At 32.4% G+C, this 26,819-nt stretch overlaps 1 protein-coding gene and 1 long non-coding RNA gene across 2 annotated transcripts in view; both read right to left on the reverse strand.

Annotated features, from left to right (window-relative positions):
• Window positions 1-26,819, reverse strand: part of RSRC1 (arginine and serine rich coiled-coil 1) — a 352,876-nt gene that overhangs the window by 80,541 nt on the left and 245,516 nt on the right. The gene's annotated exons all lie outside the window — the stretch shown is intronic.
• Window positions 18,480-26,029, reverse strand: LOC141578477 (uncharacterized). Its single transcript, XR_012508866.1, has 2 exons — window positions 25,937-26,029; window positions 18,480-22,939 (listed from the first exon to the last, which is right to left on the reverse strand). It is a non-coding gene; the product is annotated as an uncharacterized LOC141578477 (long non-coding RNA).

The following is a 26,819-nucleotide window of genomic DNA, read 5'->3' on the forward strand; positions in this document are numbered from 1 at the left end:
CCTTATCAGAAAGTTTTAGTTCAAATATCACCCTCTTCTGAAAAACCTTCCCTGATCAACACCCCTTGTCCTCAAATGGATCTGACTGCTCCCTCCTTTCTTCTTAGGTACTTTAATACCCTTCTTATGGAACAAATGATATTCCTTCATTCGTGAAAATATTCATCTCCTTGAGAACAGGAGACACAGTAGGTGTGACAGAAATTGCTAGCATTCTCTTTTTCACGAGTCTTTAGCAACACTACATTTTCTACTTTCTCTTGAAGCATGGCCAATGAAATATAAAAACTCCCATGCTATCCTCATTCTCTTGCCCCATCCACTGGCTGAACAGGACTCATGGAAGGCCAATCACAAGATAAAAAGAATCTGGGTCACCAAATTTCTGCAAGGAGCAGTGCTTTCCTAATGACTTGCATTACATTGTGATATGAGTACAATACAAATTAATATACATATATAATATACATGTGTATATATGTATTTATTTATTGAAGTATAGTTGATTTATAATATTGTGTTAGTTTCATGTATACAGCATAGTGATTCAGTATTTTTGCAGATTATACTTCATTATAGGTTATTACAAGAAAATGGGTATAATTCCTCGTGCAATATAAAATATCCTTGTTACTTAATCTGTTTTATGCATAGTAGTTTGTTTTAAGGCACTGAAATCTGGGGGTTGTTTGTTATGGCAGTTTGTGAACCCTGCCTATCTTATGAGAGGAAAACAACTGAATCAAGAATCTGAAAAGACGGACAAGGTATTCAACACATCTCCTACTTTCAAAAAGGACCATATTAATATTCCCAGAGAAGATCTTTTATGAGGGTTTAACAACCCTCATCTAAAAATTTTTTTCTAAATGTAGCCCATTTTCTGACACTGCACCACAATGAATAGACCAGAAATGTTGAGGAATTCTTAAAAAACAGAAAGCAGATGGGATCAGATCTATGGAAAAATGATTAGAAGAAATCACAGCCCAATTATATTTAGAAGATTATACAGATATTGGAGAAGTTTCAGGGATGCTTTAATTTAGTCAATGGAGACCAAGCAGAAGGTAGACCTGGGACAAATGGGAAATTATGATTGGAGCAGCTGAATAATGGCACCCTCCTGTGTATGTTAAGAATGGTATAAGGCAGTGTTTGACTACAGTTTAAAGCAGTGAGTGTAGAAGATGTTAGGCCCAGTGAGTCAAGGGCTGATAAGTACTAACCCCTAAAAGGGATGACAAGCTATTAATGTGTCTTCACCAGCAACACATCTTATCACCTAACACAATCAATGGAGCCTGGGTATAATGAGCTGAAGTGACAAGATTACAGGGATTGTCAAATATAAAGATGAATGACCAACCTAGAATTATCAGACATTCAAGGAAAACCAATCCATTGAGACAAAACAACACAAAAAACAATCACACTTTAGAACAACTAAGCAGAGGAATGAGTTAATAAGGCAAGTAATTTTTTAGAGTGTAAATACCCTTAAAGTGATTTGAGAAGATATTAATTGTATCTTCGAAATTAAATTTTGATCACGATAGAACTCCATACATGAACTGAAGAGCAGGATGAATATAGCTGAAGATTAAATGAGTGCATTAGAAGATCTTAACAAGAAATCTTCCGTAAAGGAGACTTACAAACAGAAAAGTTAAGAGATGACATTATCATCATTAGCAAAGGTAATATTTATTGAAGGCCTACTATGAGTCTTGGTGTTTGTGTGTGTGTATATATATCACTTAATTTTCACATCGGCTCTATTCCCATTTTACAGATGAGGAAATTGAAGCATAGAGAAGTAACTTTTTCAAGGTCATACAGTCAGAAGCACGGAAGATCCATATGTTCCAACATCTATCTAAGAAGAAGCTGTGAAACAATATAACACCATTAAAAGAATAAGACAGACTTATATGTATTGATGATATGGAGAGATTTTCAACACAAATATTAATTTTAAAAAATCAGGTTGAATAACAATACATAGCATGATCCCATTTACTAAACAAAATAAAGTACATGAATATGTATGCAAATGAATACAAAGAGGACACGAAGTATGCATGGAAAACTCTTAATTTACTTGCCTAAACTCAAATGTGACCAAGCAGGGTTTTTAGCCAAATGCAACAGATCTGTTCTTTACTTTGTTACATTACCTTTATTTAAAAATACATATGTACCCTAATATTCCATCTACAAAGTTAAGAAAATTATTCTCTCAAGATATTGAAGTTTTGTGATGCTCTAATATCAATTTGGGGGCACAGAGAGAAATGTTCTAATGAATTGCAAATAAAAACATCTAGCAAAATGTATATTTCTACTTATTTCAGCTTAATATAATTCTTTATGTTTTTTATACTAACTTTAAGAAAATGACCAAGACACCAAGGTATTTCACAGGCACTGCTGTGTCAAAATACTTAAAGCAATGATTGCAAAACAGGATGATTTATAATCAGGATACTAGTATTATATACAGCACTGCCCACCTCATCCTTCACATGTATATGAACTTCACTGGATTAGTTATCAAAATACATTTGAGAAATTTTTCTAATATTTTATTATTTCCACTACATTTATCATTTACTATGGCACATGTTTATTCAGTTGAAATGTTGTCATATGCTTAAAAAAAAAACAGTGGCAGTAAAAAAGATACAATATAAACTAATGATAAAGTATCATTTTTCAAAAATTCTAAATAAGGATATTTTATCTAGGTAAGTTATTACTATGCTTATTTTATTGATGAATAAATAGAGGCCCCAAGAAAGTTAAATCATTAGCCAAAAATCTGTGAATTCTAGTTTAATGCCTTCTTTTTTTAAGCCTATTTCTCTTCATTCACTTAGAAGCAAACAAAAACCAAAATTAGAGAATAATGAACCGCTTCCATCCATAAGTTACTGTTTATGGAGAAACTTTTATCTCATTATATTTTATTAAAAATCACATGGAAAATCTGAAGAGGCCTCTTGCTTTATAATAACCATTAATAGATGCTTATTTGTTTCATATATTTAAGGTGGCATTAGAAAATATATCCAGAGTTTCTCCTCATAGTACTATGTTAAATTCCATAAGCATTTGGGATTGGAGAAAATTTCAGTAATTCTGAGATTCCACCCATAACCCTTTCTTCCAAAATACAGTAGCTCATGTAAAGTGATACAGTGATCAGTGGTTCTATTAAGTATAATTTGATTCCAAAGTGTTATAGTACCATTTTTAATAATTCCTGTGTCTCTAAAAACAATCACTTCAGTAAACAATGGCTCTATGTAAGAAACACCTGAATAAAGACATTACTAATTTTCATTCTCTATTTGTGAAAGAGACAATTAGCAAAGAGCAAAAAGTGATATTTACGTTTAGGATTTAATTTCCTTTGAGCTTTATGCTGATGGTTAAGGCAGTTTCATTTTAACCTAGAGAAGAAAAACCAGGTGATTGTGCAGTTTAGCTCAGCTATTCCAGGGTCTCTTTCTAGGTTCTAATGGAAAGGAGAGAGTGATAATAAGTGTCTGCTGGAAGAGGTACAAAGGTGTAAATATTGAATCAGTTTTCCAAATCTATCAGCCCATCTGTTAGCGAGCAATACTACCTTTTGGTATTTTTAATGCCTCAGCCAGAAAAAAGTATCATTGTTAGTAGGGAAAAAATAACTTCTAGTTATCAGAGTCTAAAAAAAGATGGTGTCTGTGATATGGGAAGAAATTTATAAAACTATGTGACAAATGATATTAGTTTTGGATCAAGGATGGCATATATGCCTCAAAGTAAATAATTACAGATCCAACAACTTGGTTGGTAAAATGACAAAAATTTTGAATTCAAGGAAATGAAATTACTAGGAATGTCAGAATTGAAAAAGCCTGATTTTTCTTTATATATTTGAAAATAGCAACCACTAGAGATTTCTAGAAGTCTAGATATGAATTTAAATATAAAAACAGAAAAAAATTTAGACAATACTAGCCTTCTATTACACAAGAAACAGTTTAGAATGACTTTCAGAGAAAAAAATTATAATATAACAAATGCAATGCTAAAAGATTCCTAATAAAGCTGTGATCTTTAAGGCTTTCTCAGATATTTTTGCTGGGTTTTTATCTATAGTTTTTATACATATCTAGACCTCAGCACAGTAAATAACCTAAAAGCTCACTAGCTAACACTATCAAATTCATTTATAAATTTACATATGAACATAGCTGCTGCTTCTGCATATTTAAAAGGTTTATAATATGGTTACAATATTAGCTCCCCTTGGTTCTCTGCCTCCTTTGCACACAATGCATAAAAGAGAGATCCATTAGTTATATCTTCTTATTTCTTACTAACTTGTACCATTAATAAATACTAGCAATACAAATGTACACAAAAGGCAAAGAACAACAACAACAAAACAAGAGTGTTGGACTTGTATGGTTACTGGACATGACTAAAACAAAAATGCTTAGTCATGTTCAGTATTTGAAATTATTCTGAATCTACCTCAAGGAGCATGAGAGTCAACAGTAACCACAACTGAAAACCATTTTACATACATGAAATTACAATTATTGCATAGCTACTGCTGAAAAGGCCATTGTTCATTATCAGTATATGATCAAAAAATACTAATTTTTGCTAGATCACCTTACAAGCAGGTTCTTTTTCATTAGTCCCCTTAGGTGTCCATCCAAAACACATTTACAAACCAGATAAAACAGATGACAGAGAAAATTCTCCAGCAGAATACTGTACCTAAATCACTGAGCTAAGTGCTGAGGATTGAGAGGTGAAGAAGTTTAAAGACGAGATGGGGAAATGCAAAAACACACCTTATGCAGGTACTTTGGAAGTAATGGAGAAAGAGGATATAGTCAGAGAAGACTTCTAGAAGCAGGTGATACCTGGGCTGCCTGTTGTAGGATAACTAAGTGTTAGTTAGGAAGACATGTCAATGATTTGGTTCATGAAGTCTAAATGAACCAGCCCAATTATGTTTTATTTTATGGTTACAGTCCAGTCCAGATGGGCTTTGGAATAAACAGTAGTAGAAAGCCAGGACATATGCTGTCATGGGATCCAAGGGACATTTGACCAGGGACAGTGTTACAATCCCAAAGGGTGCTGTCTACTGACAGGGAGATCCTATCAATTCAAAAGGACCACAAGTCAAGAAGAAGTTACAGTACAAATCATATGCAGTACAGACAAATTCTCAGCAAATTATAGATGTCTGGAGCTAGACTGAATCTTTCAAATTACCCATAGCATGTTTCATGGAATGCTAATTTCTCATGCTTCTTCATTTAAACAAGGTTCCACAGCGGAATTAGATTGGATGACACAACACTGAATCCTCCTTCCTGGAAAGCTACAGAACTCATCAACAAATTTAAAACTCAGCAATATCCTAAGGTTAGAAAAACCAGTTTAACTTAGTTAGCCTCTGTTTCCCCAACTTTATTTTACCAAAGAATGATTTTTTTCCTGTAATATAAATAAACAAAGAATATACTTTGAGAAGTGCTAATCTAAAGTCTCAGGCTTTCACCAACTTGTTTTAATTTTTCCCTAACTCACATTCTGAGGTATAAAAGTTTTTAATCATTAAAAAAAGTTTAAACCTCCCATTTGAATATTTAGAGACAGGAACCATAATTATTCTGAAGTCCAGAAATGATTTTGTAGCATCTCATGCTTTAAGTCATATATAACACAAAAGATCATTTACATTTTCTTCTGCAAATTGTTAAAACAGTAATAGTAATAAATGGTGGTGATTGTGAAAAACTGTGGATTTAATAAAAATGACAAGTGGAAAACTAAAAAAAGATATGGTATCTTCTGATTCTTTTCTACTTTTTTAACACCAACGTGGGAGTATAAATATTTAGAACATATTGAATGATCTGGGTTTGTTCGCTTTCATATAAAATTCCCTTTTGTATACTTTGTAATAGTTTCCAAAGTAAAAGCTTCTTCTTTCATTATTTTATCCTATGTCATATCTTCTGGATTTTCTCTTAATTTTTATACCGCCAAGTGGGCTTAAAGATTATCCAAATTTGTAAGGATTTACTTTATGTGTCCCTTCTTTTTATTCTGTTAGAAAATTTTCTATGTCACTTATTAGAAAAGCTCTGATGATAAATTTCACTGCTGAGTGACACACTATGTTCAACAGATGTGCTGGTCTAATACAGCTGTACGAATACCTTAATGATCTTCACTTAAATAGGCATTTTTCTTCCCAACACCCCTGTTAGAATTCATGAGCATTCCAGTGGCAAAGAAGGAATCAAGTAGGTCTAACTACAATTTAAGGCGAAAAAGAAGATATCCAATAGTTTTTTTTTAATGTGAAGTCCTATAGCCTTCTGACTATGCTTATACTTCTCCTCTCCTGTTGATGCCTGATACTTCCCCAACTCCCCATTCTGTAACCTGAATAAACTGCTTACTTACAGTCATTAGAATGTCACTTACTAAAGTGTAAGTAGAGGTTTAAAAAAATTGAAAACAATCCCATAATAACAACACAGGGATAGACTGCTGTGATGTTTAGTCTCTCAAAGAAAGCAGTACTAGATTTTTTTTTCTTTTTTACAGAATGCTGATATGGAAAATAAAAATAACTTCATCATTCTGTGTTCCTTTGACTTATAGCACATCCATCAACTGGATGTCAGTTTGAAGTCAGTTGTCCACCATTATAATCCCCTTTCCAAGAAAGATGTTTCAGCATTTCAGAAAAACTGTGGGGTTTGGAGCCACAGAATTATTCCCTTTGAAAGGAATCATATCCTAGGCTTGCTAAGTGATTTATATGCTTGTTCTTTTCAGTAATTTCAGATACCCTACCAATAAATATTTTTAAGGAGTAATTAAAGGTAAGCAATTCTTTTAAAAATAAGAACCGAAGTCCAGAAATGGCAATGCCTAATTAAGTATATATGTCAGAAATCAAAGATGAGAAGCAGTAGTTTTCATATCAAAAAAATTATTGCATTCTTTCTTTTCCTAATTTTTTCTTTACTTTCACATTACAGAGGGTGTTTCTTTAAAAAAATAGAATTACATATTCTTTATTTATATAATTTGTTTTCATGGCTTCAATTCCTGAGTGGAATAAAATCTTATGCAGGCCTACTAACACTATGCTAAGTATTTTAAGATACAGCTATTTCATAGAATCTTCCAAAAGTTTCAAAGAGGCTTAATAAATTGCTCAAGGTTACGTAACTAATAAATAGATGAGTCAAGAATTATAACAGGTCTGCCTGCTCTTCTTTTCATTATACTATAATGACTTTTTAAAAACAGTGTGGAAATAACTTGTATAAAACAAATCTAATCTTACTAGTGCTTCTTAGTAAAGGATAGTTATTTGCTCTCATTTTAGTTAAAGTTTAATTATTAAGTCAGAAAGGTCATGGATGAAATGCCATTGTAAGTATGAGTAAATAATTTGGGAGGAAATTGCTGTGCTATTAATAAATATTTTGAAGTTGACTGTTTTCTTTCAGGAATATGAAATGCTCAATATTTAAGTGCTTGCTGTGATTTTGGCTGCCTCAACTTAAGGGACTCATCATTTAAGTTTGAGGCCAATAGCTGGATTTCAGTGCTTTAATACATACATCTCTATACTAAAAATGCTAACACCTCTGATAAAATGCAGACTTCCACTGCTGAGTCCACAAATTTTCCCTAAAGGAGTTTTATGCCATTTTCTGATTTAATCCTGTTAAAGATATGTTTTAAATGCACTTTTATATACCACATTCTGATAGAGGGAGTTGTATGATTGCCCTACTAATTGGGATGGCCCTATAATGCTAAAGAATGCCACAAGCACAATTCAAAATTAATAATGCAGGCTTTGCTGGATGACAAACTGAAGCACCCTGGAAGTGTGACCTGGTTCTGGAACGATCTCTGAGATTTCTACTCCCCAGATCTGTGAAAATTAGGCACATAATGAAGCTGTTGCATTTATTCTCCAGAGTGAACTGTAAACTGGACCAATGTATGACCTTTACTAGCCTATTAATGAAGGGGCATGTTCTTTGCTTTCATATGATAAGTGAATTAAACAATAGCAGCAGCAGCTTAAGGTAGAAGAAATAAGGGAAAAAAAAAAGTGGTATTCCTTAAAAATCATAGTCATGATCTATACCAATATTCAGGCAACTGAGTTCAGATCCAAACAGAAAGAAGTGAATATAAACAAGATGAAGATCACAGATATAATAAGCCAGAATTTTCCTGGAAAAAAAGTGAGTGAGAAATGTAAAAAATATATAAGAAATTTAAGATCTATGTAAGAAATTTCAAAAGCATTTTTCTATTATAGGCAAATTTCTACTAGCAAGTCCATGTACTTCATTGATAAAGCACACTATATATAAAAACACAAAGGTCTTCAGCATCCTTTTAAATTGTTTTGATAATATAAAGATATTTATATCTATATATTTTTATAGGTAATTAAATACATATATTAAACAGAAGAAATTCATGTATTTAGGAAAATGGAAATACAGTACTCTTGAAAATTTTCTTATTTCAATTCTATATGGCAAGTATTGAAACAAGAGAAGTATTTTCAACAATATTATAATACAAAAGCAGAATCAAAGAAAATTTTGTAGTGAAGATCTTAGTTACAGTGATTTTATCAGGCTATGATGGTGAGAGTCTGTCTTCCAAAAGTAGAATGCTGCATTTAAGAACAGACACTACTAGTGATTTTTCTAGTCTCAGTATTAGTCATTGTCAATATTTAACAATCTCTATTTTGTTGCTAGGTATTTTAAGTAGGCATTAAGTTATTGTAGCTTTATCAAAGGTAGTGGGTCCCAAACTTTAGCATGTATTAGTATCACATGGAAAGTTGTTAAAACACATATTCTTGCCTGAGGTTGGCTGAGATTTTGTACTTAAAAAAAAAATCTCAACATGATTTTTATTTAGAAAAATGGAATTTTAAATTCATTTCATCCCAATGTGATTTTTTTTGTGCATCCAAGAATTACTTAGAATATTTTAAAAGTTGCAAACTATTTGATGTTATTTACTTATACACAGGTCTAATTTAATTTCATTCTGATCAAAGACTGTAATGTATATGATAATTTTTGGTACGTTAGATTTATTTTATTAACTAATATATGGTCAATTTTGTAAACGTTTAATCAGCACTCAAAAATACATATTCCCTAACCGTTGAATTCAGTGTCTTATATATGTTTATCAGAGCTAGTATATCTGTTAGCCTGTTGTTTTGTTTAATATATCTCCCATCATAATGGCAGTATTCAAAGTTTATACTTGCTTTTATATATTTTGAGACTAGGTTATTAGATGTACTCAAATCAGACGCGATCATCTGATACAAATCACTTAACCAATACAGTGTACTCTGAAGAAGGGACTTAACAGCTTAATGAAGTAAACATAAGGAATCAAACGAATCAAAATGATCTATAAATGGAAAATCTATTTTTACCAAAAGATTGAAGCATCCCAGTGAAGAGCATGCTGAAGTAGGATTCAAGAAGCCACATTCTTATGCCAATTAAACAACTGTCTTATTAAGTAAATTTGAAGAAGTGCTTGAGAAATTCCAATAGCAAGATACAGGTATTCTTATCAATCTTTCTATTCTTTATAGAAGAAGATATGAAAGGACTGCCATGTAGCCAAGATATGGGGAAAATCTTTTCTTTTCATTCTGTTGTCTGTTAGATTACAGATCTTCAAAATATTTGTAATGGACTTTTTGTTTTTCTAGCTCATCACTTTAACCACAGCACTCAATATACCGCTATATAGTATATGCTCAATAAATGTGACTCAATAAATATTGCCAAGAAGTCAAGAGATGAAAATGTACCTCATATTTCTGATTTAGAGAAGCACAGAAATTGAAACATTTATAGATGATTTATAGTTTAATAATTAAAGCATAAAGTGTTGAATAATTTCAGCTGGTTTAGTGAAGGCATTACTGGACCAGTTCCTTTTCCTTGTCTAAAGATCCCCCGAGGACTGGAAGGTAAGCAAAGACATTCAGATAAATTTTCTGAGGTGATCTGATGTGGAACAGTATTACTTTTGCAATGTAGGCTCAGTGGAAGCCATCACCTTCCTAAGAAAACGTTCTCAAAAAATCCCCTCCTAACTCTAAACAGAGTTAGTTGCTCTCATAGAACTTCAATTTTGCACTAATCACATTACATTGTAATCATGTATTTAATATATTTGTTTCTTGTTCACTTTAGCATCCTCAAAACTCAGTTCAGTGCCAATGAATGTTTACTAAATTGAATCTTTATCAGATTGTTTTCAGTTTTTCAAAAATTAAACACTGGTAAGAAAATGAGCTATAATAGTGGAAAACATTTATAGTTTCAAAATAGCAAAACAGAGTTTATTTATACTGATGCCGAGTTACATATAACACACTACCCTAAGAATCTGGTATAATAATGTATTTATTAGAGTATGATATCTTTTATAGCATTATCTATTAATTAAATGGCTAAAATCAGGACATAATGAATTACTTAGAGGTATTCTAACAGAGAGGTAAAGAATGGATTCTAAAGCCAGATTGAGTTTGATTCCTGTTACTAGCTGTACGACCAAGACGAGTATCCTCTTAACGTCTCCAATACCTCAGTTAATTCACTTGAAAATAGTATGTTTATGATGTAAGTTATACATTTTAACCTATTTATATAATTTTTATAAGTCTTTTCTTTGCCACAAAATTTCATTTAGAAAATTATGCTTTAAGTATATGTAATGTGGTTTCTTTAATATTTCTGAGAAACTACATAGAACATAAAATGGGCCTTTTAAACTGAGAAAGAAAATGTTTCTCTGTTTTATATATATATATATGTATATAAATTTAGCTCCATATTTAATATTTGCTTTATTTACACTCATAGTATTCTAAAATACAAATTGTTCAAGTGTCTTGTAACTTCATCCATGAGGTTTTAGCCCATCATCCTAGTCAATATTAATTTCTCCTCTTAGGTCTGAGTGGAGTATATTTATTTCTCTAGTATAGCCACTTGGACATGTGTCTTTCTTCCACACTAGAGTGCCAACTCCTCAATGACAAATATCTTACGGATTTTAGTATGGTATAGTATTAAGACATGGTTCATTAGCTCCTAAATAATTGTTTATTAAACTAAACTGAAAATTAACATGCAAAATAATGACTGAAGAATAGCAATGTGTTAAAGATTTAATTCTGTTCATATTACCTAAGTATTTTAGGAACATCTATGACAAAAAAGGATATTTTGAGTTTTAACAGTGTCCCAGAAAATGACATTAACATATTCCACTCTAGTCATATAAATATTACTATTCCAAATATAATTTATGGCATAACTCCTCAAAAACTCTAATGTCAAGATTTTATTAATTTGATGTATGTTTATTTATGTCTGCACATATATATAAATATGGGCTATCCACAAAATGAGAGTGAATCCATCCTTTCCCAAAAAATTCATTTAGGATATGATTCAATATTTAGGCTAATATACTTTAGAAGTTTCAATACATATTGAAAAGCAATCATTATGAATTTTCACAATAATCAAATGTCAAATCAAATTAAAAATCTTCAGAACCATAGTTAACAGCCATCAAAAGTCCTATACTTCCTCATATACAACACATTTAGATTATATTATAGAGAAAATTTTTTCCTCATTTGGATGAATTATTTTCCTTGATTTTTAAATATCAGGTACTCACTATATATCAACATAACAGTATTCTAACTTTACCCTGTGCCAGCATAGTACTGTGAAAGCACAAGTGTAGACTTTAATCATATTATTAAAAATTAACACCTTCAAGGGAAGCAGATGAATGCTTATTTAGTGTTAGAAAACAAACAAATGAACATAAAACCACACAAGACTTTTCACTTCATTCACTTGAAACACAAATTTAAAAAACAAGTATTTTAACATGGTGTTATTTCATACAACAAATCAGTAGACCAAGCATTTTTACATACAACAGTACCATTTTCATTTCAAGTGCATATGTTTGGCACAAATTATTTTCCAAATTTTAAAATTTATTATAAAATATAACCTCATTAGAGAAAAATATCAGTATATTTTATCAAAGGGCTAAACAAGTTTCAGACATTAATAAAGGTTTATACAAAAATCTTCATTCTGATTTCACTATTTTCAGTACTTCGAACTTTTCTCTAGAACATATTGCCATCTTGTAAAATCTTAAATTTATAACTAGAGCATAATTTTTAAAACTTTACCTATTTACTATATTTTGTTCAAGGCAATGCCTTCAGAGATTAAGTGAACAGAAGTATTTATGTTTTTACAAATATTTATCTTAAAAATTTTGTAAACCAAAATATGATGAATAAATCAACCTGTGTGGACTTAGATTTTTGGATTCTTCTCTGTGAATTTCTTATTTCCAAAATATAGGCATAACAAACTGGAGCTGAGTGTACAGCCTACCGCAGATTAAATACACTGTAGTAAATATACAGCACTTGAATGTCACTAGGTGGCGCAACAAGAATAATTTATCTTCCTGCTTCTCCTACAGTCTGTTGGAATGTTAATAAACATAATGATAGAGGACAAAGTGGTCAACAACAGCGTTTATAGAATTTTTACCTAAACTGGAATATTTTTAATCTATTTATACTAGAATTGAATTCCTTTATAATAATAAAATAAATTTTAGCATAAAGGAAACTTTAGCACAATAAACATTTTTTTTTTCTACTGACTATATTAAACACTGAAACATTGTCAGGCTTTTAAGGAAATAAAATGGCACTACTTTATTAAAACCCTATCTGAAAGTATTATCTAGCCTAGAAGTGAAAACTGCTAGCAAATTACTTCTTATAGCTGTGAAAGCATAACATGTAATTCTGTAATATACAACATTTTAGAAGTTCTCATAGATTTCTAAGCATCCTAGAGTAGAGTTAAAAGAGAACAGCCTAGGAATCAGGAGAACTGGATTCTGGTTCTAGCCTAGAAATCACCTAATTTGTGACTAGGGCTGCAGTTTCCCAAAGAGTCAGCTAACAGAGTTGGATTCCACTAGTTTTAAGATCCTTTGGAATTTCAGAAAAATCATTCCAGACACTTTAAAAATGAGTGACAATATATTCTGCTAAGGGATAACTTTAATATTTTTCTAAGAATAAAATTTAAATGTATATTCTGCTTTAATGGAGTCAAACCAAAAATCAAGTTCTGAATAGCTAATCTTAACAGATATTAGAGCCAATAGTAAGCAGAAAATATGATTAAGATCATTAATCCATCTAGCAAAAATTATATCTAGAGATATATTTGTTCTCTTTCAGGATAGGGTAACTTTTAGAATATCTTTTAAATATTTAGATAGATTTAAAATTCAAACTATTACTATTCAATCTAGATTTTATAATTGTAGTGTTGTGACTGTGATACATTCAGAGTTTCTCAATCATTAGGCCACAAATAAGTTATAGGTGTGCCAAAATATTGCTCCTCTCAGCCCTCAGGGCAACCAGACTGGGTCTGAGGTAGCTGGAGTTCCAGAGTCAGTAGCCTCTGGACAACAATGTTCAATCTAATGTGTCAACCAAATATAATCCTTTTGAACACGTTATGGCATGAGAAAGGCTGAGAAGCACTGCACTGTAGCATCTCTGTTTTATCTTCATTTTATCTACAGTAAGTTACTTCAGATACCTTCGGAAAACATTAAAATGTCTCATTTGACTTTCCCCACAGTTAACTTAGAGACTCTTCTATAAACTTTTCAATAATTACACAATTTCCAGCTGAAATTGATTTCACAAAACAATATGAAAACTGATGACTAATAATTAAGAGGGTATTTTAACAACAGGGAAAAATATGTATAGTTTCTGTGTTAAATAAGCTAATTTATCTAAAACCTATTTAATAGTAAACAAACATATCATTATGTATGTCATATGCTATTTCTTGGCTCATCAATTTTAATACTGCATTAAACCACTACAGATTTTTTATGTGTAATCTTTTCCCTATGCTTCTAAAGGACTAAATATAACCTATAAGAATAAAGGTATATTATAATTTTAAAGCTTATTAAGTTAATTTGTAAAGCACTATATGGACATATAATTATCCAGGTGGGATCTTTCTGTTGTTAGTTTGAAAATACATTTTGTAAGTAACCACAGTGTATACACACAGACTCTCTCACTTTGTGCGTGTGTGCGTGTGTGTTATTTCTAGGAAAATGTTTTTATTTTTATTCCTAAGATTAAGGCTGATGTCAGTGCTACAATTGATGTAAAGGATATAACACTTGATATTATAAAATGTGATATGCAATATCTTGGGGTACTATATATTTAACGGATAATAACAAATCTAGAAACAGTATGTGAAAAATTATGTTCATCTAAAATTGTCACAAAAAGCCTCAGTTCTATAAAACTATGAAAGCTAATCTCAATTCAAAATGAGTTAAATATTAAACAAACTTCTCTAGAGGAAGAGATTGCAGATAGCGTTGTCAGTGTTATGAGAAAGATTAACATTCTAGTCATAGATCTTTAAGGAAAAAAAAGTGCACCAAGGAGGGACAATGGCTGCTGGGAAGCAAAGGTAAAAATTGACAGATAAAATTCAGTAACAGCAATCAGAGCAAACCTCCCCAAAGACTCTCTTATATCCTGGTTACTGCCTACTGTATTAAGACTGCCTTTCTCATCACTTAATGCTTATTTTCATCACTTTGCTTAAAATATTGATAATCAATTAGGACTACGTCTGTTTTGCCACAGAATCTGTGTCACAGTCTATCAGACTGTCAGGGCCAATTCAATCCTCATTCAAAGTTAATTTTTTCTTCATAAATCTGCCTTTGGAGGAGTCATTAGGCGCAGAACATAGCCGGAGGTGCAATCACCTATTCTCTTTCATTAGTGGCAGGCAGAGAAGGTGAGGGAGATTATTAGAACTTTGGAATGATCACAAAGCAGCGTGCTGCCTGTCAGATCCCCCCAACATTTAATTCATCTAGCCAACTCACCAGCACTCTTTGCCAACAGTTTTAAATGGACATTATTCATGAACATCTGTGACATGCTGAATATTCTGAACTGAAAATGATGAAAAAGCAATGCCCCTTTTGACTTTAAAATTAATTCTATGGTCAAAACAATTAAGAATATAACAAACATGTTTTGTGATGTTATTTTTAGTCATTTAAGATATGTTTCAGAAGCAAAACAACTTACTAAAGCTAATAACACATGAATATATAAGGGAAAATTAATAAATAACATAAAAATTCTCAGTATTAAGTGATTTTTAAGCCTATTTTACCTACATAGAGTTGACTGGATTTTTTTTCTCCAAAGGTGGATTTTAAATTCATGATAAAACTTAAAATTATATTTAATGTGAACATCTTGTTTAGCAACATACTACAAAATAAAATGATTCAAAAGGATTTAACATAGGGCAATTTAGATGAAAATATTCTATTTGAAATTTTAATAGCCACTATTTTTTTTTTAATACTGTGAGTGTCTTAGTTATAACAGCTGTATTACACCTCTTAGTTATAAGAAGTAGAATATTCATAGAGAAATTTGGTGTAGTAAAAGAAACAAGCCAAACAACTAAGTAAAAAGAAAACTTTTTAAACAACTTATTTTCATTTTAAAAGCTATAAATAATTAAATTGTTTTAATAAAAAGAAAACCTGGGTTGTTTAAAATGCTTTGTTCTTTACAGCGTCCCACATTTTATAATCTGGAATAGAGAAATTATATTAGTTGCTAACATAGAAACTAAAGAAGTGCTCTGCTAGACATACTTTTTTTGTGCAGATTTACCTGTAATTTATTTAAACATTTACTCATAGTACCAAGCTGATGACACCAAGATTTTAAATGCTATTATCAAAGTCACAATGTTCTAGCATCATAAAACAATTTTTATTAGAGATTAGCCTTAGAAGCAGCACTTCTGAAATTGTATTCCACACAATGAGGTGCTAAAAGTGTTCTGTAGTTAAATATATCCAGAAAATATTTGGTTGGGAAAAATTAAACTATTTCTTTACTGCAGAACTCATCAGAATCTATTATATGCTAACATGTGTTGTGTCTCTCTATGAGGGAGATACAATGTGATGATTCTCAAATGTATTTGATTATGAAATCATTTTGTGATATTACTATCAACCGAAGGCTTTTCTAACCTTCTTAGGTTAACTATTTCTATTCTGTCCACACTGGATCTGAACTTATTTTTAAAATGTCTACTGAGCACAGAATATATACCAGGCATTGTAGTTGGTGATAAGGTTACAATGGAACCAGACACTGATCTCAAGCTGCTCACAGTCTAGTACAGAACATAACTTTGTATTTATGTATAGGTCTGTCTTCCCTCTGGGAGTAATCTGAAAATGTGGAATGTATCTTATTCATATCTGTATCTTCCCAGTGCCTAACAACTGGTAAACAACAGAAGGTGAAGAAATACTTGTTATACTGAAGTAGAATTTCCTTTTTCCTGGATGGTCCCAATGACTTCACACTGGTCTGAACATCAGTACCTTGCCATCCTGTGCCTTTCCTTTCTCTAACGTTAGTACACATCCTGACCAATATTGTGTATTTAGTTTATTATGTAATATGAAGCTGGAGAGAAGTTAAATTCTAAGGAAAAATACAAACATAAAGCAACACTGGACAACTTTGTCTTCTACTTAATGGTAGTGGCTGACATGGGTTCTAAGTTGAGAAGGACTTTGTTGCTTATATCGGTTCAGGGGAAAAAGTGCCATAATCCATTACAAATGACTGGCATCCCTGTTTTTAAAGTTTCTCCACTTTGAAACAATTCATAATGCAAAAGTTTCAATAACAATAATTACTACTACTACATTGCTACTGCTACTACTGTGACTGCTATTACCATCAAGATCTTCACAGTTGAAAAAAACACACTTTTCTAGACTCGAAGCAAAACGAATTTTACATAGGAAACGGAATATTTTATACAACTGTTGGAAGGGCTGAAAGCATGGGCTCTGGGCTAGGCCTCCAAAGATGATGCCCAAATCAACACTCTAGGATTAGCCTGGCCAGGGACTCCCTCTACCACAGGCAAGATGGTGAAAAATCAGGAGGTTGCACTTGAGCTGAAAAGCTCAAGAATACCCTACTCCAGCTGCAAATCAAGAAGCCACCACTGCACAGGCCTCTCAACCAGCACAAAGCTAGTGATGAGGCATTGGAACACAGCTGAAAAAGTACACCAGTTCTCCACAGCTGTGCTTGCCAGTAGCAACAGCTGAAGTTGCAGGAAGATTGCCTCCACACCACTTCCACTTTCAAAACTCCATATGAACACATTTAACTGGTGGAACCTAATTCATATCCAGAATTTCAGATGCAAAGTATTCTAGACCATGCAGGTTTTTGCTTTCTAGCCTTTGCCACACAGGAAAGCAGATAAGAAAAACATTAGAGTAAATGTTAGATGCCAATTCAACATCTATGGAACCCTTAATAGGTGTCAGGCAGCTTTCTAAATGTTTTACATGTAGTATTAATTCATTCAATGCTCACAAGAACCCGATGTGGTTTTTATATTCATAGTTAAAGAAACTGAGGTGCAGAGAGGTATAACACATTACTTGGGGTCACACAGTTTCTAGATGATACAGCCAGGATTCAAGACCAGGTTGCTGGACCCCAGAAAAGCCTCTGCTCTTCACTAGTACTCTGTTTCCTAAGAGTAGCTTTACAGATTAATGATTAGGATGAAATTATTTTATTTTCTACTCATTTCATTTGTTTCTTGTATTGATCAAACAAGTATGCATTATCACTTAAAATTTATGTAATGAGGCGGTATTTCAAAGAAATCAATAGGCTAAAGATGGCTAAAACAACCTGGCTAAAGGTTTATTAGACTTACATACATGCAACACAGAGTGGAAGCTTAACTTTTTTCCTAGAGGAAAGCAGAATAAACAATATTAACATCCTGGTGAGGAGGAAAAAAAGACTTGAAATGTAATGTTTGAAACGGAAGGTGATATTAAAATGCTTCCCTAGCTGTGGTTTCATAGAGGGAAATACAGCAGTATATTTTGAGAACCAAAAATAATTCACACTCTTTGATACAATAATTTCAGTTCTAAAAATGTAAATCAAAGAAGTTTAAAATGAAAAAAAAGCATGGGGGAGGGTACAGCTCAGTGGTAGAGTGCATGCCTGGCATGCAGTAGGTCCTGGGCTCAATCCCCAGTACTTCCATTAAACAAACAAACAAACCTAATTGCCCCCCCCTTACCAAAAAAAAAGTAAATAAATAAAAATAAGCTTATAAAAAATAAAAAAAACACGAAGATATTCATCAAGCATTATTTTAATAGCAAAAAGCAATAATATGAATAAATATTCATCTAGGCAAGTGGCTAATGTACTTTCTGGACAAATATTTATACAGTCAATAAAATTATGCTAATTAAAATTATGTTGGGAAAATTGTTCTCATAGAAAAGTAGTTATAAAAAAGCAGAATACAAATCCATCTATGTGAAAAAAACATACGGATGAGGAAAATGGAAGAAATACAAAAAATCATTAATTATATATTACAAATTTCCATATGTAATTTGATCTCTTTCTGAACTCTTGATTATATTTCACTGATCTGACTGGTGATTCCTACACAAGTAATCCATATACTTTAATATTTGGTCAAGTCAAATCAATCTCATTATTATGACTTTACATTTTTTGGCTATATTCATGAAATTCTTCTTCTAGATAAATCTTAGTATAATTTTTGCTAAATCCCCACAACTCCCCCAAAACCAAAACTACAAATAAACACACAATCCTGTTGGGATTTTGAATAACTGTGCTAAAGTAATGCATTACTTTGGAGAAAATGGAAATCTCCACAATATTGAATTTTCCCATCTAAAAGTACAGTATTGTTTTCATTTATTTAAATCATTTTTGTGTTTCAGTAAAGTTTAATAGCTATTCATCTAGCTTGTGACCTTTCATTTTAGTCCCCTTTCCTCTTCAACTCTTCTCTTTAGACACAAATATTTGAGGAAGTTGTCTAACTCTGTCTCACTCCTTCAACACCCATTCATTCTCTCGTCCATTCCAATATGGCTTCTAACTTTATCAGTCAACCAAATTGCTCTTCATTGACTATCACTAAATTCACTGGACATTTTAGTTAGAAAATTAGTAAGTAATGAAATATTTCAAACTGATTAAAATACAGAGAATACTATAATACCATTCAAATTAACAGATGTTAGTATTTCACCAAGTCTATTTCCCTATATTCTTGCTGTCATCTAGTATTGTCAGATTTCTTAATTTTTGACAAACTATTGGTCTGAAATGACATTCTCTTTTTTTTAATAGATGCATTTCTCTGATTTGTAGAGAGACTGTCTCTTCAAAAATTGGCCACTAGGGTTTACTCTCCTTAGAACTTCTATCCTCAGCCTGTATTACTGTAAGATTGTTTTTCTTTTTCTTACTGATTTATAGGATTTGAAAGGCTACTCTATATATTGTATATGTTAACCATTTGTCAGTTCCACACATTGCATATGTTATCCCAGTGTAGCTCAAATCTTTTCACTATATTGTGCCTTTACCAGAGACGTCTAATTTTACTGTATTTTAAAATTTATATATTTAAATACCATATTTTATTTAACAATCCTTCCCTATACGTAGATTGCAAATCTAATCTCCATTTTCTTCTGTAAGTTTTAAAATTTCATTTTTTACATTTAAGCTTTCTGAAATTTCCATATGAATAATAAATTCTTTCAATACTATTATATATATATTAAAAAATCCTTCCCTCATTTATATGTAATAGCAAGTTCTCATATGGGTGTGGAGATGATTCTGGGCTCTCTATTCCTTTCCACTGATGACACTATTTTAACTTTTATACAGAATCTTATTTGGTAGGATAAATCCTCACCCTTCCTCTTCCTCTTTCTCCTTCAAAGTCAAAGTTGTCTCAACTACTTTTGACAATCTGCTCTACAATATGATTTTTGAATGGAGCTTTAAAATTCTATATTAAAAAATGAAAACATCTCCTGGTTTAGTTTATATACATTAAAAAAATTCTGATGAAAACCAAACACACACACACACACACACACACACACACACACACACACACACACACAAACATACACCCCATCAGAAATGCTTCCTCCAAAAAAAATAAAGAAATGCTTCCTCTATTCTAAGATTGGGGATGGGTAGCTGGGGAAAAATGTTTAACAATGTATGAACCACACAGCAAAAACACAATTTTTTTCTTTTAATAACTTACCTTTTGAATTCTTCTGTTTAAGAAAATTTTGAGAAATGACTTACACACTCTGCCATGTATGGTTCCTGATGGTCAGCTGAGCAAGTTGTTTTCAAATCTAGAACCAATAATTTGCCTATACATTTTTCATCCTATTCTGTTATTATGTTATGGTTTATATACCTTGTTTTCTCTCTTGAATCATTTTAATTTATTTTATAGTTTATTCTATGGGGGCCGGGGTGCTTAAACAACAGGCATTTATTTTCTCAACAGTTCTGGAGGCTGGAATTTAAGGTGCCAGCACTGTTAGTTTCTCCTGAGGTTTCTCCCCTTGGCTTGAAGAAGGCCACCTTCTTGCGATGTCCTCACATGGCCTATCCTCTGTGCACACACATCCCTGGTGTCTCTCTTCTTATAAGGACACCGAGTCCTTTTGGATTAGGGCCTCACCCTTATTTATTTACTTTCTATGGTGTGGAGTTAGGATATGACTTTACTTTTTTTCAAATTGCTAAAAATTTGTAGCTGTCATGCGTTGATTTATTCTTTGTAGTTTTTATTAGGGCTTTTAAACCTGTATTATAGACATTAATCTGTATTTTTCTTTTTGCAGTTTTATACTCTTTTTGTAAATTTTGGCATCATTTTAGTTTTTCTTTATTATTTATGAAGAACCTTATGATTCTACAAAACTAAACAGCAAACTAAAATCCTAGTGTTGATAAGTAGTATGGTGAAGCCTGGATCTGAAGGCAAACTTTCAAGCTCTAAATGACATGTGGTTATCATCATGCTGGTCTGTCTCCATTTTCCTTTTCCTTTTTTTTTCTTCTTTTCCTCTTATTTCAGATAGCATATGTTTTCCATGTATTTTAGTGATAGCACATAGTAAATGCAGTTTAACATTTTCTTATTCTTTTGTGATACTATATTTCAAGAGTCAACTTTCTGCTACATTTTTAAGGCAATGTTCCCATATGTCTTGTGCAGTCTTTTCAATAGCCTGAGGTCACTTCATCCCCTCAACACTTCTTTAGGAATATTCTATTATCTCAAATTCTCTAGGTGCCAATTACTCTATCATTACCCGACCTTCTCACAATCATTAATTCTAGATTTTATCAATTCTACCTCTAATATATCATATATTTAAATCTGTCTACTTTTCCCCATCTTTATTGCCATTACCCTAAGCCCTTCATCATCTTTTACTTTAATGACAGCAATAACTTTACTAATCTTTCTAAAACTAGTTTTGTGATAACCTTATCATCACTACCACCACAGCCTATACCATCACCACCAAATCTGCCATTCTTACTACAGGCAGGGGGATTTTCTAAGAATGAATTGTAATCATGCCATGCCCTACAGTGGCTTTCCACTAAGGGGAAAAAAGCAAAACCCTAAACATTAACCTGGTTTATAAGGCCATAAATCATCTATCATTTGCCTACCTTATCAGCTTCTTTCAAGCTATTCTCAATCAACTTATTCCTTATGAGTCCATCCACACTTGTCTTCTTTCTTTTTAAAATGTACCATGGCCTTAGTGTGATCAATGTCCTAGTTTGCCTGGGACTTTCCTAGTTTTAACACTGAAAACCTCATATCCTGAGAAAACCATCCTCAGTCCAAGGCAAACTGCACTTAAATTGTTGTTGAATGAAGGAAAGAAAGATAAATGAATTTTTTAGCCCTGGCTGTGAGATGCTAATAAGTCTAGTTTTTTCTTTCACTGCATTTATAAAAATTATTATCAACTTATTAATTGTACAAATAACTATCTTCTGTTTGCTTTCCCCACCAGAACTTAAGTCCATGAAGGCAGGCTCCTTGACTGTCTCCTAGCATTTAATAGTGTTGTTTGCACAAAGTAAATGCTCAGTAAAATATTTTTAATTACCAGTGAAATCTACTTAGTTATTTTATACTTTTATTGCTACATGAATTAGATTTTTTATTATAGTTTATCCATAATGACAAGTATACAGAAAAGCTATTACTTTATATGTGTATGTGTGTGTGTGTGTGTGTGTGTGTGTGTGTGTGTGTGTGTGTGTATAAAATGTTATATCTTTAAGAAAACTAGGAATTTCATTTAGATTGGCTTTGTACATTTGGATAATCATAAACTCTTAAGATTTGAAAAGGGTCTTAGAGAACACTTAGCTCATTTCTCTCATTTTTACAGATAAGAAAAATTGAGGCCCAGACATGTTAAGTGACTAGTTCAAAGTGACACAGCTAATTAGTGGCAGAGCCAGTCCAAGAACCAAGACGTTATTACTCTCAGAACAGTAATCTTTCCACATTGCTAATCACAAATGTTCATAGTTCCTTAGATTACCAGAGAGTTGTAGGATCCTGACAGATTCTGATCTGCTTGGTGAATTTACTGAGTCTCAGACAAATCATTTTAAATCTTTTCATGATCTTCAGTATTCTCAGCCAAATTTGTTTCCATATTCATAAAGGGTGTGTCACCACTTAACCTAAATGGAGGACAGAGTTCAGGTTAATTTTGCTTACCTTACCCCCCAGTGCCTAGCACAATGCCTGGCATACATGAGATAATGACATTTGTTGACGTAACATGTAACTGATTGTGCTGCATGCGGAGCACACATGCCAAAACACTTTCCTTTTGTAAGATGAGGCTTTTTGGGTCTTGCCTATGAGAAGGAAAGGAGGGAGAGATGGAGGGGCAGAGGAAGGTACAGGAGAAAATGAGAAAGAATAAAAGTGCGTGTGTGTATCTGCATTAGAGAACAACCTTGACCTATTTCAAAGGATTGTTAAAAGTTACAGTAAAACTCGTTGCTAATATAAAGGGCTAAACTTTTAGTGTGCTGCATTAGTCTCTTCTGTGCCAGATTTAAAGCGTCTATTATATGATTCTATTTTATCTTTGGGTTTTAGAAGACATAAGTCTATTTTGTGGGGAGCTGTATGCTACAACAAAGTGTTATATCTTCAAATCTATAAAGGCAGCACAAAGAGATGGGCATCATTACCTGCTCAGCCTAAATATGAAGCAGGCACAAATCCAAACTGTAAGTGTCATTGTTTCAAATCTTTTAGGAAATAAATAGCACAAATCACACGATTTTCAAGTTGGAAAATAACTTCTGTTGACTTTCTGGTCACGGGGTTAAGTGACCTACTTACTTAACTTTGAGATTACTCAAAGTGGATCAGTACTATACCTCAGGGCACACTCTCTTCACCTCTCTTAGAAGAATAAAAATCATTAACAAAAACAGAACTCAAGTTTTTAGTTAGTTACAAATAAACTGTCACTAAAGATAGTAAAGAATTATTTGCTTAAATGATTTCCATAACTGGCCATTGTCCACTTGTGCATTGTGTTGTGATCCTAAGACCACATCTGAGAGCCAGAATATCAATTCTTCCATCTGATGAAAAAAAATTGATAAGGAGATACACAAAGTCATAGCAATAAGTACTAATCAGTAGGGTCCTTGCATCTCACAATAACTTCATGATAAATCTTTATAAAAGTTTACATATTAAATGTTTCACTTACTCCTCCTATGACTATATTAATTATAATTAATTTCAACACTTGCTAAAATTTGATAGAAATGTAATTGACACAATTCAAATATATTTGTAATGATACTCATTAAAATGTGGCAAATTCAATTGGGTACTTAATAGTGGACTTTTCCGAACCAGGTAATTAGCAAAATTTAAAAGTTTCATGTTAAATATTTTCAAGGTAAACCTTACTTTTAGTTGCCATTAAAAAATCATGGCATAGACTCTAGTTGATATCTACAATGCTTACTTTGCTTTCAGCTCTTTAGTGCTGGAAAAACAGTCCTGACTGTCAAAAATCCTAAACCCCTTTCTTACTAGCACTTAGTAATGTTGCCTTATAAAGCTCACTTGCTTTAAAACTTGAATTGGGTGTTTTAAAGATAGAGTAAACTATATTTTGAGTCTATCTAAGTGAGATAACTTGCTTGGAATTAATTCCAATAAACTGGTTGGTGAGAACAGAGGCTTTGAACAGTTTTGATGGCAGAAAAGTATCACTTGGTACTTTACTTAATCTCAAATTTTTAATCAAACGAACAAATTAATCTTAGTCACTTTTTCTGGGAAGCTTTCTCAAGTTTGATGTTTGATGGCAACACTACTGAGAATTTTTTAGGACTGGGAAATTAGTAAGATGAAGTATGAAATGATATGGAAATTTCTGCTCTGCTCAAGGCTGTAAAAAATTGGGAACTGTTTTGTTCATATGTTCTCATCCTGAGGTGGATACAGCATCGATACTAGAGAGAAACTCTGGGCTTTCCTGAAAGTATCCCCTTCTTGGTCTATCTTCCTGTGGAGGTAAGAGGCTATCTAGGTAGGAGTACTCTTTAGGTTCCTGGATTTCCATAAAAGAATGTCAACCTATCACTTGTTTGTTTTATCTCTAAAGTTGAAGAATCCACCCCCTGAATCAACCACATAGAGTATTTACACTTCAGACCTTTCTAAGAGCAGAGAAGATCGAAAGAACTTCTACTCAGCTAGTTTAAGAGCCTGGTTAAAAGAAAGCTCACATAGGAAGAATTATTATAAAACAGGCATTCTCTTTGTTTCTCCATATATACTGTGTTTTAATTAGACTCACACAGATCCATCAGAATACTATATTCTTGGATCATATTTTCCTAACAAGCTAAATTTCACTATGGTGCTTTTTGGTGGCTTTTATCGATAGACATTAAGACTGAGAGGTACGTGAAACATTCTATTTCATTTCTTGTAATTATGATATTGAGGACATTATGTACGGTATCACACAGTAATAATGATGATACTAAGACAATAATAATCACATAAAATAGCACTTGAATGTTTATAATATTTCATTTAACAACAACAAAAAAAAATCCTTGACATGAAGCCCCATGTGAGAATTCCCTTTTAGGGAAAGCTCTGCAGTGAAACTTAGTTTTCTTTGATAATCTGCTTTTGGCTTTAGTTGTCAGAAAACCTAGAACAAGCGACAGCAACTCTATAAGGCAATCTTTTGATGGGTGAATTTTGCTCTATTTTTCTCCTGCTCTTGACTGATTAATGTATATCTTTCCTTTTTGTGATTTTTAAAAATTAACACATCACCATTTTATTACTTTGTTACAGAATCTTTCAAATAATTTATAGAAGAATAAATTAATAGATGAATAAGAACAAATGATTAATAAATCTATATAAATGGAAAAATTTAGATAGTAATATTCTCCCTGTAGGTGTATTCTGATGATCAAATGAGTCAAAGTATATAAGCTGTCCAGCACCAGGGACACAGCATGGCCTCAACCAATTTAAGTTCCCTTACATAATCATTCTCTCAGACGTACTAGAAAATTTTGCAAATAACCTCATCAGTCATGTACTTACTGCTCATATTTTTTTCCCAAAGTGAAACTGTTTCATAGAAAATTGTAATAGTTTTTCCCACTTACCATACTGTCCCCTTAGGGAAATCTCAGAGTAATATTTTTCCACAGAGGTAGGTAAATTTTGACTGAATACAGGAAAAAAGGCTACACGAGAGGCTAAAAAATGGAAAAGGAAAAAAATTTGTAAGTGAAGCAGAGACCTCTCAAAAATAAAAGAAATGCCTTCAAATAAGCAGAGAGACTGTGGCATCAAGGTAGCTTTGTGAGTTTGGGGGGCCAAGTTGGGAAGGGAGAGAATTATCCATGATGATGATATTATATGTAAAATTTAGAAGGATTTACAAAATATTTTATAAACTGTAAGTCTCATCTCATATGACCATTTCAATGGCACTAGTACTAACAGTATGAAGTACTGTATTGAGAATTCTGAAGTTATATCTGGACTCAGCATGAAAAAGTACACTGATCAACCAGCACTATGTTATACATGCAGCCTAAATGAGTGAGGATCCATATTTGCCATCTCTGTTCTACACGAAATAAGACAATAATAATGATGAAGATGCTAAGAAAAGTGGCAGTTATTATAGTCAGTGAAAGTATAAGAAATAACATATATATACATATTCAAAGAGATGGAAAGAAGAATGAAATTATTCTTTTTGTTTTACTTATACCTATTATAGAGCTTACATTTTTTTCATGAATATTCTAAAGAGTTTATTCCTGTGCAGAAAATACCAGATGACTTCCACGGTCAAATGCTTCAAACAATCACAGTCATTAACTTTGCTTACAAATTTGCCCTTTGGCAGGGTTCAGGCAGAGTAGCTCCACACCATGTAGCATCAAATGGGGCAACACAAAGGCTGGGATGGACTTGATGGCTGGTGGGCTGAATTTCTCTGAAGGCTTGCTCACTCATGCCTGTGGTTATTGCTGG

The sequence above is a fragment of the Camelus bactrianus genome, chromosome 1 (genome assembly GCF_048773025.1).
Source record: "Camelus bactrianus isolate YW-2024 breed Bactrian camel chromosome 1, ASM4877302v1, whole genome shotgun sequence".
Classification (NCBI taxonomy): domain Eukaryota; kingdom Metazoa; phylum Chordata; class Mammalia; order Artiodactyla; family Camelidae; genus Camelus; species Camelus bactrianus.